We start from the raw sequence: 16,331 nt of genomic DNA on the forward strand, positions 1-16,331 counted from the left end.
AACAAGCGCAAGGCAACGAGCAACAAGGGAGATCTAACCATCAGCACCTGTTTTACTTTGCTTTATAATATTCCTGTGAAGTAACTCAGAACTTGTTAATTGCGTTAAAGGTGCTATTTAAATTTTTAAGATGGTTCACATTATAACAATTACGACAATCCGACTGTAGCGATGTTCTGATTATATTGTGGTAGACAGCAACAGAGGCAAACAGAGGCAGTTTCAGAGAGGATAACTGTGGCAAAGAGACAGTTGGAGGGATTAGGGGTCAAGCAGTACAGAGACATTGAGGAAGCAAAGCCCAGTATGATCATTTGGATTCCAATGATGCTGATGATGTTAGTCCCAGAGATGTGAACCAACAATTCATATCTCAGAACACACAGGGAGCTGTGAATGATGGCAAATTTAATGGTCAAAGATAAGAAGTGAATGCTTTGCAGACTTTAATTTGAGTTATTTAAACTTTTCCAGGAGATGTTTTTTAGGATTTAGAATGGAAAAGGACAAAAAAAATTATTTAATGTTGGCAATTGTGGAATCTTATCATACATCAACAAAGTAAAGTAATGAATACCAACAGCTGAAAGGAAACCTACATATTTTCTAGTTGATGGAGCAACTGCCTTTTTTTCGGATTTCACTCCAGATTTTGTTTTGGTTTTTGTTTCATGCCATGTGGGCACATATCCAGCAAACAGTCAAACACCCAAATATATTGTCTGTGTAAAAGTCAAGCCTGAAAATTTCATTTCAGAATTTATTCCTAAAACTGTAACTTTCACACAGGCATACAGTATAAATGCTGACACACCAAAGACTGTCCACCATGTACAAAGTGCAAGTCAGGAGCGAGTTGGAATACTCTGCATGAATGGGTACAGCTCCTTCAAAATTCAAGAAGCTCCACAACATCCAAGAAGAAGCAGCCCACTTATGGCACAGTGGCTCAGTGGTTAGCACTGCTGCCTCACAGCACCAAGGACCTGGGTTCAATCCCACCCTCAGATCACTGTCTGTATGAAGTTTGCACATTCTCCCCGTGTCTTTGAGGGTTTCCTCCCACAATCCAAAGATGTGTAGGCTAGGTGGATTGGCCATGCTAACTTGCCTGTAGTGTTAAGGGATGTGTAGCTTAGGTGGGTCATAGAGGGATGGATCTGGGTGGGATGCTCCAAGGGCCAGTGTGGGCTTGTTGGGCCAAAGGGCTTGTTGCCACACTGTAGGGATTCTATGATACTTTAATCAGCTCCCATCAACCACCTTAAGCATTCACTCATTCCATTGTCGGTGCAATGGAACAGGAATGTGCACCATTTACTGATACCCAGTGGCAATTCATCAAGGATCTTCAACAGGACCTTCCAAACCAATATCTTTAGGTATTTGTCTACATGCTAGCAGCACAAAACAAAATCTGGAGCAAAGTCCAAAAAAAGACAGTTTGCTGTCACCTAAAGAAGTATGTAGGTTTCCTTTCAGATGTTAGTAGTCATTATTTTGATTTGCTGGTTGTGTGATACAAATTCCACACATTTCCAGCATTAGCCTTTCTCTGCATTTTAACTCTACACCTAGAATAAAAAAAAGAATGTGACACAAAATCCACCAAAGGCAACTACCCCACCAAATCGCACACAGTCTTGACCTGAAGCTATTTTGATATTCTTTCACTGGTCGATGGGAGGAAATCTTGTAAGACCTTCACCACCAGCAACTTCTCAAGGTCAATAAAGATAGGAAATAAGTTGTGTAATTGTCAACATTGCTCATGTTCCATAAATGACTAAAAATCTACAACTTCCCTGACCATTACACACTCCTGCTTCCCCAAACACCACATCCCACCCAGGGCCCATTCCAGTCCCACTCCAACCTGACTCTACCAGATCCGATGACCCCACAATTCCACCTCCCACTACCAAACTGATGGCAAACCCAATATATCCCCTTCTGGCAGATTGAACTCATCCTTAGATCCAACACTGCTGAATTCCATATCTGACATGCCTGAACCATCCCCTCCCATAGACCCGACATGGTTGACCCCCTCTCACCTCCTGCCACCACTAACCTAACCCAACTCTCCCTGAGACTTGGCATCCCCAGTACACTTCCACCAGCCACCGCTCCAACTTTGCTGCTGCCTCATATCCCTGGACCCAACACTCACACCATTCCCCCAACCACTACAATCCCAACATCAGAGTGAATTCCTCCAGATCCAACATGCCCAGCTGCCAAACACCAGACCCAACACTGCTTACCAATCATATCCAATCCCAACTCGCTTCATTACCCTGACACCCCCAGGACCAATACATTAGGGGAGGTGGTGGCCTAGTGGTATTATTGCTAGACTGTTAATCCAGCAGACAGAGGTATTGTTCGGGGGACCTGGGTTTGAATCCCACCACAGCAGATGGCGGAATTTGAATTCAATAAATAGTTGGAATTAACAATCTAATGGTGTTGGAAAAACCCCATCTAGTTCACTGATGTCCATTATGGAAGGAAACTGCCATCCTGACCTGGTCTGCGCTACATGCAATGCAATGTGGTTGACTCTTAACTGCCCCCTGGGCAATTAGGGATACACAATAAAAACTGCCTAGCTAGTGGTGCTCCTCATCCTGTGAATGAATAAAGGAAAAAAAAACACTTTCCTGACTCCTATCGTCTGCCCCAAATTACCCTCAACACTTCAGTTTGGCAATGATAGTAGGAACTGCAGATGCTCGAGAATCTGAGACAACAAGGTGTAGAGCTGGATGAACGCAGCAGGCCAAACAGCATCAGAAGAGCAGGAAAGCTGACGATTCGGGCCTAGACCTTTCTCCTGAAATGTCAGCCTTCCTGCTCCTCTGATGCTGCTTCCTGCTGCGTTCATCCAGCCCTACACCTTGTTACTTCAGTTTGACACCCTAGCTAACTGACTCCCTTCTCACCTATATATGTACATGGCGTCTTTCTTACTTGGCATTCAGGCACCCTACGCCACATGGCATTCTAATCTTTTATGTAACTAACACCCTAAGCCTAGACTTCATTATGCACTTCCTCTTTCACAGCAGCTGTCCAAGTTGCTGGCTTTGACTTTTAAATCTCAGAACACAGCAGTGGTGCAAGACATCGCAGGGCTTCCACATCGATTCTCTCTGCTTCATGGATTTCTAGACAAGTTTGTAACAAAAGGCCACTGTTGGAGAATCTCCATCACAGAGAACATATAAAGTGAGGTGGAGATAACACAGTGTGGAGCTGGAGGAACACAGCAGACCAGGCAGCACCAGATGGGCAGGAAAGCTGACATTTTGGGTCGGGACCCTTCTTCAGATATTCTGTTCATCCTGATATATAATAATTGCCAGATGTTGATGTATGTTGTATGTGGTTGGCTTGAGGCCAGGCCATTGCTGCATTCCCAGGTCCCTAGAACATTATCTGGGTCTCGGGATTAACGTTTCAGTGACAATTACAGGCTGATGCCTCATCCTGAGCTGGTCTTCACAGTTATTGTCAGCAGTAGTTTGCTATTGCCTTCTGCTCTTGGGATCAGGTTAACCGTGTAGGTCTCAAGTCTATCTCAGTTGGAATGGAACTTGAGCCCATCAGCCCATGCTATTGGCATCGTTCTAAAACATATGCTGTCACCTGCTCCTGGGTCTACAGGTCAGAATTTAAATTGTGAACCATGAGGGTGAATTCAAAATTGCAAAAACATTCAGGTGGAATAAGTGGACAAGATGCTGATCAAATGCAATGCAAAAAACTGTGAAGTAATTCAATTTGAGATGAAGAGTGCAGAACTGTAATCTAAGCTAAAACATGCAGTTCTAAAGCGTTGAAAGAGCAGAGCAATCTAGGTCTATTTGAGTGTAAATCATTACAGGTGGAAGGATAGGTTGAAAGAGTGATTAATAGAGCATACATCCTAGGCTTTACTATTAGGGTCATGAATTTTAAACAAAACAAGGAAGATATGGTAAAACACTGTAGAAAACAGTGATCTGGCCTCAAGTTGAGTATTACACCCACTTCTGGGTTTAGGAAGGATAGGAAGGCATGAGAGGAAGGGCAGAAAAAAAATCAGAAAATCAAATTTGGGCTTGTTTACCATCAAGAAGAAATTGTTGCGAGGAGATATGCTTGAGTATTTAAAATCATGGTGATCTGGGCAGCATAAACAGGATGAACTGTTTACATTGGGAATCAGAGGAGACAGATTTAAGACAGTTCTTTTATAGCACAGTGAATGATTAAGATGTGGAATGTGCCGCCTGAGAATGTGATGAAGGAACATGGAGTATTGTCTGAAAAGGGAGATAGTGATAGACCATGGGAAGGAAGTGATGTGTGGCTCTAAGTAGGTTTCTCCTTTACAGGGACAGTACAGACATGACAGGCCAAATGATCTTTTGCGCATTACAATGATTCTGTGAATGATGTGGGTATAAAACTTGCAGAACTTACATTCAGCTTCTCCGGAGCTCCTTGGGGTGGTGGTCAAAAGATAGGAGCTCCTGCTCTCTCCCAAACCACATGCGCCCAGAAGTTTTGCTGGATTGCTTTGGGGGACCATTGAGGCAGCTTCCAATGTATCACATTGTTCTTTACTGTTCTCACATAGATCTCTGGGACCATTGAGACGTAGGGTCCAACAGGACAAGAGACACTTGCTGTCTTGTCTCAGGACAACTGCTTGAATGCTATCCCACCGATCACTGGCCTTGCCAGGCAGCCATAGCCCATGCTGAGATGATTCAACCAGTAGCCAGATCACCAAGGCTGCCCATGCCCAGCCATCAGTGCCAGCTGAAGCGTTCCCAACCTTCCATCACTCAAATGCAGAAACTTTGAAAAACACTGTGGGAACACTAGGAAAGATAAATGTGAATATAAAACTGTTGTCGTGCACAAGTATAATCATAGAGTTATAGAGATGTACAGCATGGATACAGACCCTTTGGTCCAACATATGTGTGCCAAACAGATATCCTAAGTAAATCTACTCCCATTTTCCAGCATTTGCCCCGTATCCCTCTAAACCCTTCCTATCCATATACCCATCCAGATGCCTCTTAAACGTTGTCAATATACCAACTTCACCACTTCCTCTGGCAGCTCATTCCATGCACACACCACCCTCTGCAAGAAAACGTTACCCCTTAGATCCCTTTTAAATCTTTCCCCTCTCACTTTAAAGCTATGCCCTGTAGTTTTTGACACTCCCAACCCAGGAAAAAGACTTTTGCTATACACCCTATCCATGCACCTCATGATTTTATAAACTTCTATGTGGTCACCTCTCTGCCTCTCCAGGGAAAATAGCCCTACACTATTCAGTCTCTCCCTATACCTTCAACCCTCTAATCCTGCCAAAATCCTTGTAAATGTTTTCTAAACCTTCTCAAGTTTCACAACATCCTTCCTATAGCAGGGAGAACAGAATCGAGCACTGTGTTCCAATAGTGGCCCAACCAATATCCTGTACAGTCGTAACATGACCTTCCAACTCCTGTACTCAATGCACTGACCAACAAAGGCAAGCGTCCCAAATGCCTTCTTCACTATCTTATCTACTTGCAACTCCACTTTCAAAGAGCTATGATCCTGTACTCCTAATTATTTCTATCAACTGTTATATCCAAAATCCAACTGCTAATTTTCTGCTTTGCCATGAGGCGTAAATCCCTAAGGTGATGAAACTCAAATATACCACTGTCAATAGAGGTTGCTGTTTCTTTATTCTTAATAATAACACAGCAGATCAGAATTTATAATGTTCTTTGCACCCTACCACATCCTGTTTAATCTGATCATGTGTAAAAGAATATGTTTTGATGGTCATGGCCTTCATTCTGCTGATTTATAATAATTGAAATGAAGAGTGTTAAAGTGCTGAAGATGGCAAAGTTAACAAATATGATGTTTACCTAGTTAAATCGATTGTGAAGGGGAGATGGTAAAGGTGATGATGGAGGTCTTATTCTATTTATTTAATTTACGGCTCTTCTGTTTTCTATACTTTCCAGACATTACTATTTTCCTTCTGTTCCTTCAGTTGGACTGACAGTTTGTAACCAGAAACTAGATCAGTCTGAATCCTCCATCAGGTTAGTTTACAGGTCAGACATGTGAGGGAAGGAAGAAGCCTAGCCCATTATTTTAGAACTTGACTGTGGCAGGTTGTCTGCACTTAAAGTTTGAATGAAGTATTTCCAGTACATTTTCTCTATTCAAATTTACCTGTGACTTAAACCTTTAAATATTCACTGCCTTTATCTCCAATCCCCTTTGGAAGGTCAGGCCAGATTCAATGGGCCAAATGGCCTTTTTCTACACTGCAGTGATTCTATGATTCTAATCCAGTTTTCTGTTATCCTTTTCATATCGCAGCGTTGTTCCCTCGACTACAATGTTCTCTGTAAATGACTTTCATCTTCTCTAGTTCTCTAGTTTTCTAGTCCCTGTTTCCTAAATTTGTTCTTTGGAGTTTAGCTTTCTAAGGCACAAGTGTGTATATTGTTGCCATCTACCTCATGGTGTGAGCTTCGTGTTCCAGATAAGTGAATGTAGCTCCCAATTAACTTTGTCTAAACGTTCGACGTGTGTCTTACAGATTCACTCCAGTACAATGTTTACTTATCATTGCATGGCTCCCAAACAGTTACAAGGTGCAGTTGTTAACTGACCAGTCAGCCGGCTGATTGGTTGCTGATGGGAAAATGAACCCATCTATCATTCAAGATAATAAAATGTGAGGCTGGCTCTATCGTTCATCTTGCTTAACTGTGGATAATCCTATAAGTCAATGTCCTGCTATGCAGGATGGCCCCAGTTATGCACTGTTGAAGCATTGTTCATTGTTGGGGAGAAAATAACAAGGTTTTAACTGATTATCCTTCAGCACTATCATTCGGCTCATTTGACTGTTCTTGAGCCTTGGCTTCTTTCAGCCTCTTGTCTAAACTCTTTGAACTTAGTTAAATTGGCTAAGAGTTTGCACTTCATATCAGGCAATTGAAACTCCACTGTGTGAACTTCCTACAGACTTTTCTTTTGAGATTCTTAAACATGCAGTGGATTTTTTTTGCCTGCATGTCAGTCATTGAGCTGAAAGTCTCAATTAATAATTCACCAAATAAATTTTCAAGATACTAGACAATGTTGCCTCTAATCTGTGCAGCCACACAACAGTCTGGAAGTTTCCTGGAACAAACTGATCATTCAAGTTACTGTCTTATGGGGAGGTGCTGGCATTGTGGAGGTGCCACTCTACTCGTAAAATCAGAGCTCCACAATAACATTCTAGGAATATGGGTTTGAATCCTACCATAGGAAATAGTGGAATTTGAATTCAGTAAAAATTTGGAATAAAAAGTAGCAATGCATAAACATTGTTGATTGTATTAAAGTCCCATCCAGTTCTCAATGGCCATCACAGAAGTAGATCTACCGTCCTTTCCAGGTCCTTACATGGCTGCAGATGCACAGAAATGTGGTTGAGTCTTAACAGCCCACTGGGCAGTTAGGGGTAGAAAATAAATGCTGGCTCACTTTCACATGCAGGAATAAATTTTTTAAAATGTGTATAATCAAACAGAACTACTTAAAAGTCACACGTAAATAAATAGGACAGAAAACACATTAGAGAAGGCATTGTTAGCTACCTATGAATAAAGTATCTTAAATTATTTTTGATTTGGTTGTTCACAATAAAGTACCGAATCAATCAAACTGTAGGTAACACAAATAACTCTTAAGTTATTTGACTGTGTACACATTTAAAGAAAATCATAAACTACATTTTTTAATGTGTGCAGATATTTATGTACAGATGGTTTAGACGCAAAGTGTATTACTCCGTTGTGGATCAGAGCCACATTGGCTGAATATTTCAAGGAACTTCAATCACTGTTGGATTGACACTGCACATTTTTTTGCTCAGGAGATTTGCATTCCTGACAAAGCCCTCTTGAGAATTGTGGAGTGTATCTGATTGAGGAATTTTCCACCTTAGGAATTCACAGTATTGTATTTTTTGGGTAGAAATAGTGTTTAAGTGTCTAAGGAAAAAGCAGGAGACAATGATGGTTGCTCAAAGAGTCAGTGCAGGCACAATGGGCCAAATGGTCTCATTGTACACTGTGACAATTCTGTGATTCTCTGATTGTGCTGGATCATTGTTGAAAGCCAAGCAAAGCCCCTTTCTGATGCTAAATGCTGTATTTCAGGGCTGAAAGATCCCCAAAATAATTTGACAAGTTTAGGATAAAATGTGTGTGTGAGGTAAATTGTGAAAATATAGGATAACAGATGTGGGGTTGGGGAGCTGTGGTGACAGGCAGAATAACACAACTGGGTGAAGGGCTGGGTGGCCAGGTAATGGGTTAGAGGTTGGGTGGCAAGGGTTGCAAATTTGGGTACAGTACTAATGAATCGAAAAGCAGGATGTTCGAAATGGGTCTTTGTGAAGTGCAAGGAGAGAAAAGCAGTACATGGCCATGTCAAAGATGATGGGCTTTGTCCATGCTTAGAGACTCAAATAAGATGCCTGTGGGCAGCAGCTTGCAGGGGCACAGAGAGCTCCCAAATTAAACATTTTTTTATCAAAACACCATACAGTTAGCAGGCCAAACAGCAGTTTTGTTTTGTGATCAAAATAACAAGTTTTGATTTTAGCCAATCAATTTGAATCAGGAACTTGGATATCAAGAACCAATTAAATTTAAATCTGATGGTTTCAACAACATAGGACCAATTCGATTGTAAGAAATTGACATGTCATCAAGGGTATAAAAGGAGAGGGCATTGGAAAGTCAGGAGTACTAACTGCAATCTGCCAGAGTTATTTTATATAGGTGGGACTTGTATTTATTGGAACAGGATTCCGTTAGAATCTTGTTTTATTCAAAAATAGTTTGAAGAGGTTTATTCAATTCATTAAGAGATTAGTTAGCTTGTTCACTGTTAGAGTTAGATAAATAAATTGTTACTTGTTGTTTGTAAAGTGAGTGTCAGGGATTTCTTTTAGTTAACCACTAGAAAAGCAAGTCACAGCACTTTTCACGCTCCTTTCACAGATTAAAGAGCAAGGTGCTCCTTTTTGGGCATTTTAATTTTAGTTCTCAGAAGGGAGCTCAGATCTGGGATCTGGCCAGCTTGGGCCTGGTTTTGGACAGATCTGGAGGTATCTGAACAGGTTTGAACAGATTTCGGGTATGAAAGATCCTAGCAGATTTAAAAACAGACCATAAGACATAGGAGTAGAAGTAAGGCCATTCGGACCATCAAGTCCGCTCCGCCACTTAAATCATGGCTGATGGGCATTTCAACTCCACCTCCCTGCATTCACCCAGTAGCCCTTGATTCCTTCTGAGATCAAGAATTTGTCGATCTCTGCCTTGAAGGCATCCAACGTCCCGGCCTCCACTCCACTCCGTGGCAATGAATTCCACAAGCCCACTACTCTCTGGCTGAAGAAATGTTGTCTCATTTCAGTTTTAAATTTGCCACCTCTAATTTTAAGACTGTGCCCATGGGTCCTAGTCTCCCCGCCTAACAGAAGCAACTTCCCAGCGTCCACCCCTTCTAAACCATACGTTATCTTGTAAGTTTCGATGAGATCTCCCCTCATCCTTCTAAACTCTAATGAGTACAATCCCAGGATCCTTAGCCGTTCATCATACGTTAAACCTACCAATCCAGGTATCATCTGTGTGAATCTCTGCTGGACACGCTCCAGGGCTAGTATGTCCTTCCTGAGGTGTGGGGCCCAAAATTGGACACAGTATTCTAAATGGGGCCTAACTAGAGCTTTATAAAGCCTCAGAAGCACATCGCTGCTTTTATCTTCCAACCCTCTTGAGATAAATGACAACATTACATTCGCTTTCTTAATTACGGACTCTACCTGCAAGTTAACCTTGAGAGAATCCTGGCACAACACTCTCAGATTCCTTTGTACTTCTGCTTTGCGAATTTTCTCACCATTTAGAAAATAGTCCATGCCTGTATTCTTTTTTCCAAAGTGCAAAACCTCACATTGAATTTCATCAGCCATTTCCTGGACCACTGTCCTAAACTGTCTAAATCTTTCTGCAGCTTCCCCACCTCCTCAGTAGTACCTGCCTATCCACCTATCTTTGTATCATCGGCAAACTTTGCCAGAATGCCCCCAGTCCCTTCATCCAGATCACCAGACGTGGATGAGGGGATTGAAGGATGGGTCAGCAAGTTTGCAGATGACACAAAGGTTGGAGGTCTCGTTGACAGTATAGAGGGCTGTTGTAGGCTGCAGCGGGACATTGACAGGATGCAGAGATGGGCTGAGAGTGGCAGATGGAGTTCAACCTGGATAAATGCGAGGTGATGCATTTTGGAAGGTCGAATTTGAAAGCTGAGTACAGGATTAAGGATAGGATTCTTGGCAGCGTGGAGGAACAGAGGGATCTTGGTGTGCAGATACATAGATCCCTTAAAATGGCCACCCAAGTGGACAGGGTTGTTAAGAAAGCATATGGTGTTTTGGCTTTCATTAATAGGGGTATTGAGTTTAAGAGTCGTGAGATCTTGTTGCAGCTCTATAAAACTTTGGTTAGACTGCACTTGGAATACTGCGTCCAGTTCTGGTCGCCCTATTATAGGAAAGAGGTGGATGCTTTGGAGAGGGTTCAGAGGAGGTTTACCAGGATGCTGCCTGGACTGGAGGGCTTATCTTATGAAGAGAGGTTGACTGAGCTCGGACTTTTTTCATTGGAGAAAAGGAGGAGGAGAGGGGACCTAATTGAGGTATACAAGATATTGAGAGGCATAGACAGAGTTGATAGCCAGAGACTATTTCCCAGGGCAGAAATGGCTAACACAAGGGGTCATAGTTTTAAGCTGGTTGGAGGAAAGTATAGAGGGGATGTCAGAGGCGGGTTCTTTACACAGAGAGTTGTGAGAGCATGGAATGCATGGCCAGCAGCAGTTGTGGAAGCAAGGTCATTGGGGACATTTAAGAGACTGCTGGACATGCATATGGTCACAGAAATTTGAGGGTGCATACATGAGGATCAATGGTCGGCACAACATCGTGGGCTGAAGGGCCTGTTCTGTGCTGTACTGTTCTATGTTCTATGTTCTAAGGTGAACAGCTGCGGCCCCAACACTAAACCCTGCAGGACACCACTCGTCACCGGTTGCCCTTCCGAAAAAGAGCCTTTTATCCCTACTGTCTGCCTTCTGTCAGACAGCCAATCCTCAATCCAAGCCAATAGCTCATCTCAAACACCATGGGCCCTCATCTTGCTCAGCAGCCTCCCGAGGGGCACCCTATCAAAGTCCTTTTGGAAGTCTAGATAGATAACATCTACTGGGTTTCCCTGGTCTAACATACTTGTTACCTCTTCAAAGAATTCTAACAGGTTTATCAGGTACGACCTCCCCTTACTAAATCCATGCTGACTTGTTCTAATCTGACCCTGCACTTCCAGGAGTTTAGAAATCTCATCCTTGACAATGGATTCTAGAATTTTACCAACTACCGAGGTTAGGCTAGTCGGCCTATAAATTTCCATCTTTTGCCTTGATCCTTTATTAAACAAGGGGGTTACAACAGCAATTTTCCAATCATCTGGGACTCTCCCTGACTCCAGTGACTTTTGAAAGATCACAACCAAAGCCTCCGCTATTTTCTCAGCCACCTCCCTCAGAACTCTAGGATGTAGCCCATCGGGGCCAGGAGTCTTATCAATCTTTAGACCTTTTAGCTTTTCTAGCACTTTCTCTTTTGTAATGCCTACCATACTCAACTCTGCCCCAGGCTCTCCCTAATCGTTGGCATACTACTCATGCCTTCCACTGTGAAGACTGGCGCAAAGTACTTATTAAGTTCTTCAGCTATTTCTTTATCTCCCATCACTAGCCTTCCAGCATCAATTTGGAGCAGCCCAATATCTACTTTTGCCTCTCGTTTGTTTCTTATGTATTGAAAGAAGCTTTTACTATCACTTCTAATATTACTAGATAGCCTACCTTCATATTTGATCCTCTCCTTCCTTATTGCGCTTTTTGTTATTCTCTGTTTGTTTTTGTAGCCTTCCCAATCTTCTGATTTCCCAGTGCTCTTGGCCACTTCATAGGCTGTCTCTTTTTCTTTGATACATTTCCTGACTTCCTTTGTCAGCCATGGCTGTCTAATCCCACCCCGGATAATCTTTCTTTTCTTTGAGATGAACCTCTGTATTGTGTCCTCAATTACACCCAGAAACTCCTGCCATTGTTGCTCTACTGTCTTACCCGCTAGGCTCTGCTTCCAGTTGATTTTCATCAATTCCTCTCTCATGCCCCTGTAATTACCTTTATTTAACTGTAAAACCATTACATCCGGTTTTGCCTTCTCTCTTTCAAACTGCAGACTGAACTCTACCATATTATGACCGCTGCCTCCTAAGTGTTCCCTTACTTTAAGATCTTTTATAAAGTCTGGCTCATTACATAGCACTAAGTCCAGAATAGCCTGCTCCCTTGTGGGCTCCATCACAAGCTGTTCCAAAAAGCCATCCTGCAAACATTCCATGAATTCGCTTTCTTTGGATCCACCAGAAACATTATTCACCCAGTCCACTTGCATATTGAAGTCCCCCATGATCACCGTGACCTTGCCCTTCTGACATGCCCTATCTATTTCCCCGTGCATCTTGCGCCCCTGGTCCTGATCACTGTTAGGAGGTCTGTACATAACTCCCATTATAGTATTTTTGCCTTTGTGGTTCCTCAATTCCTCCCACACAGACTCCACATCTTCTGACCCTATGTCATTCAGTGCCATAGATTTAATTTCATTCTTAACTAGCAACGCAACCCCACCCTGTCTGCCCACCTCCCTGTCTTTTCAACATGTTGTGAATCCTTGGGGATGAATGTCTTAGCTTTTAAAAAGAACGTAAGTGAGAAATGGAAAATCTGTTTAATTTTATTTGCTTATTGTTAGTTAAATCAAAAGTGGAGAAATAGTTCTTAACATTGTTAATGAGGTCCTGAGAGTCAAAGAGGTTTCCCGAATTTGCCAAGTATGTTTATAAAGACTGAAAAAGGACACACTTTTAGAATTAGCATACAGGCTAGAATTTGGTTTAGTTAGGATTAAGAAGAAATCTGGAATTGTAATGGTGTTAGTTAAGCATTTATGTGTATCAGAGAAACAGTTCAGTGCAGTGCAAAAAATTAAATTGCAAATGAGACAAAAGGAGTTAGAAGATAAAGAAAGGGAAAGGAGAGCCAGGACAGAAGAGAAAGAAAGGAAACTCAAACAGTTCGAATAACAGTTATAAGTACAGGAAAGACAAAAGAGAATTAGAGTGAGTTTGGAATTTGCAAATCAGACAGGATAGCTGACTTAAAATGATGGTAATAAAGGCAGAAGATAGACTTAGCAAGAAGGAGGGTGAAGATGAGCAAACCCATCATAGCCAAAGACCTGGTAAGGACATATCGAAAACATATCAAAACATTATCAAATTTTGATGAAAAAGATGTAGAAATATTTTTCATTTCCTTTGAAAAATTATCTATACAGATGAAGTGGCCAGAGTTTATGTGGGTAATGTTAATGCATACCAAGTTGGTGGGTTGGGCTGGTGAGGTGTTTACAACGCTGTCAGAGGACGTGTCAAGAGAATATGAAGTAAAACAGGCTACTGTGAGTGCCTACCAGAAGAATATAGACAACGATTCAGAAATGTAAGAAAGGAACCAGTTCAGATTTACATCGAGTTTGAAAGAATTAAACAGAGAAACTTTGATAGATGGATGAGAGCTTTAAAGATAGAAAAGACATATGAGGATCTTAAAGATGTTATTCTGCTGGAGGAATTTTTAAAAAAAACTTACTTCCAGAATCGATCAGAACTCACGTTGAGGAACAGAAAGTTAAAACAGCGAGAACAGCAGCAGAGGTGGCGGGTGAATACACATTTGTGCATAAATCAAAATCCAACTTCCGACAGCAATTCCATTCCGGGAAAGAGGGAGATCCTTCAAATAAAAACAGAAAATTATATCACACCGGGAATAGTTTCCCACATGCGAAAAATGAAGCCTAAGAAGGTGAAAAAGAGATGAAAGACCTCAGGTGTTTTCACTGCAATAAGGTGGGATACACAAAGCCAGTGCTGGCGGTTTACGAAGGGCACTCGGAAAAAGGATGTGGTAAAAGGGGCTAAGCCAGTGGGATTAGTTGTGGTAGTGAAGGAAATTTCAATAGAAGTTGAGGAGCTGCAGGAGAGTGCACTGCCTGGTCACGGGCTGGATCGTAAGATAACACATAATCTTTTCAAAGAGTCCACCTGTGCAGGTAAGATTTGCTCAAGTAGAACAGGGGAGTGGGTAAAGAAGTTACAATATTGAGAGATATGGGAGCTGGTTAGTCTATAATAGTAAGAGGTGAAAATTTTGCTCTCCTTCTGAAATATTGCCTGAGAGAGTAATAATCTGTGGAATAAATGGAGTGAGAATTAGTGTTTCCCGTGTAAGATAGAGCTAGAAACTCCAATCAAAATTGGGGACGTGATAGTGAAAGTGATTGAAAAAGTGGTTATTCCAGGAACACAGTTTGTTCTTGGAAATAATGTGGCTGGAAAACACTTGGGAATGATGCCCATTGTAGTAGGAAAGCCAAAAGGAAAATACCTGGAATTTTTCCAGACTGTGTGGTGGTTTGATCCCACAGCCATACGTTAAAACAAGGAGGGATATCAAACGAGAAAGATGAAGAATTTGAAGTCCAGTCAGCTGACACCCTGTTTCATGAAATGTTAAAAGAAAACCCTAAAGAGGTAGAGGATTAGGCAGAGGTTTAGTTCTAAAAGATTAATGGAGCTACAAATGAAGGATGAGACAATAAAAGATTTATATCATAAAACCTACATTGAAAAGGAATCAGAATGTATTCCAGAATGGCATTACCTTAAGGATAAACCTTTAAGACAGAAACGGGGACCTCGGCAGGTTAGTGCGGATGAAAAATGGGTGGAAGTTGATCAGATTGTGTTGCCAGTAGCAAACAGACAGAAAGTATTGTGGGTAGCACACAAATTACCTGTAGGAGGTCATCTAGGAGCGAGGAAGACTCAAGCTAAGATGCAGAAGCATTTCTATCGGCCTGGATTACATAAACATGGGGCTGAATTTTGCCGTAACTGTCATACATGTTAGATGGAGGAAAGCCACAGGCAGTAATAAAATCAATGCCTTTGATGCCAATTCCTACATTTGAAGAACCTTTCACATGGGTTATGATTGATTGTGTAGGTTCCTTCACTGTAACCAAAAGTGGGAACCAGTATTTGCTAATCATAATGAATGTGTTTACCAGATTCCTGGAGGCAAGTCCATTGTGGAATGTCAAGGCAAAACAGGTTATGGAGTAGTCACTTTCTTTCTTTACCCATTCTGGGCTACCCAAGGACATTCAATCAGAGCTAAGATCCGATTTCACTGCTAGATTATTTAAGGAGGTCATGGAAAGTTTAGGCATCCAACACTTTAATTCAAGTATGTACCATCCTGAATCCCAGGGAGCATTGCAAAGGTGGCATCAGACTCTAAAGACAATGCTGAGGGGTTTATTGTGCGGATGACCCAATAGACTGGGATAAAGGCATCCCATTTATATTATTTGCTGTTCGAGATGCTTCAATTTAATTACTGTTTACTCTATTTGAGTTGATATTCGGACATCAATTATTTTTTATTCATTCATGGGATAAGGGCATCGTTGGCTAGGCAGCATTCATTGCCACTCCTAATTGTGCAGAGGGCAGTTACGAGTCAACCATGTTACTGTCGGGCTGGAGCCACATGTAGGCCAACCAGATAAGGATGGCAGTTTCTTTCCCTAAAGGACATTAGTGAACCAGATGGGTTTTTCCAACAATCGACAATGGATTCATGGTCATCATTAGATCATTAATTCCAGATATTTTATTGAATTCAAATTCCACCATCTGCCGCGGTGGGATTCAAATCCCAGCCCCCAAACATTATCTGCGTCTCTGGATTAACAGTCCAGCAATGAGGCCATCACCTCCCCAAATAAATAAGATGCCCTTTAAAATTAAGGCAACGTTGATAGGTCTGAAGTCAGAGATCTCACAGCTGGATTATGTATCTGAAGTGAGGGAAAGAATAAATAAGTAAGTGAATTAGCTAGTTAACATTTGAAGGTAGCACAGCACATAATTAAGCTAGAAGCAAACAAGAAATATATCCCCATGGACAAATCTATGAATTTGAAGGTATCAGTGCTGTTACCAGTGATAGAAGATCCCTTCAAAGCAAGGTTT

The sequence above is a fragment of the Stegostoma tigrinum genome, chromosome 8 (genome assembly GCF_030684315.1).
Source record: "Stegostoma tigrinum isolate sSteTig4 chromosome 8, sSteTig4.hap1, whole genome shotgun sequence".
Classification (NCBI taxonomy): domain Eukaryota; kingdom Metazoa; phylum Chordata; class Chondrichthyes; order Orectolobiformes; family Stegostomatidae; genus Stegostoma; species Stegostoma tigrinum.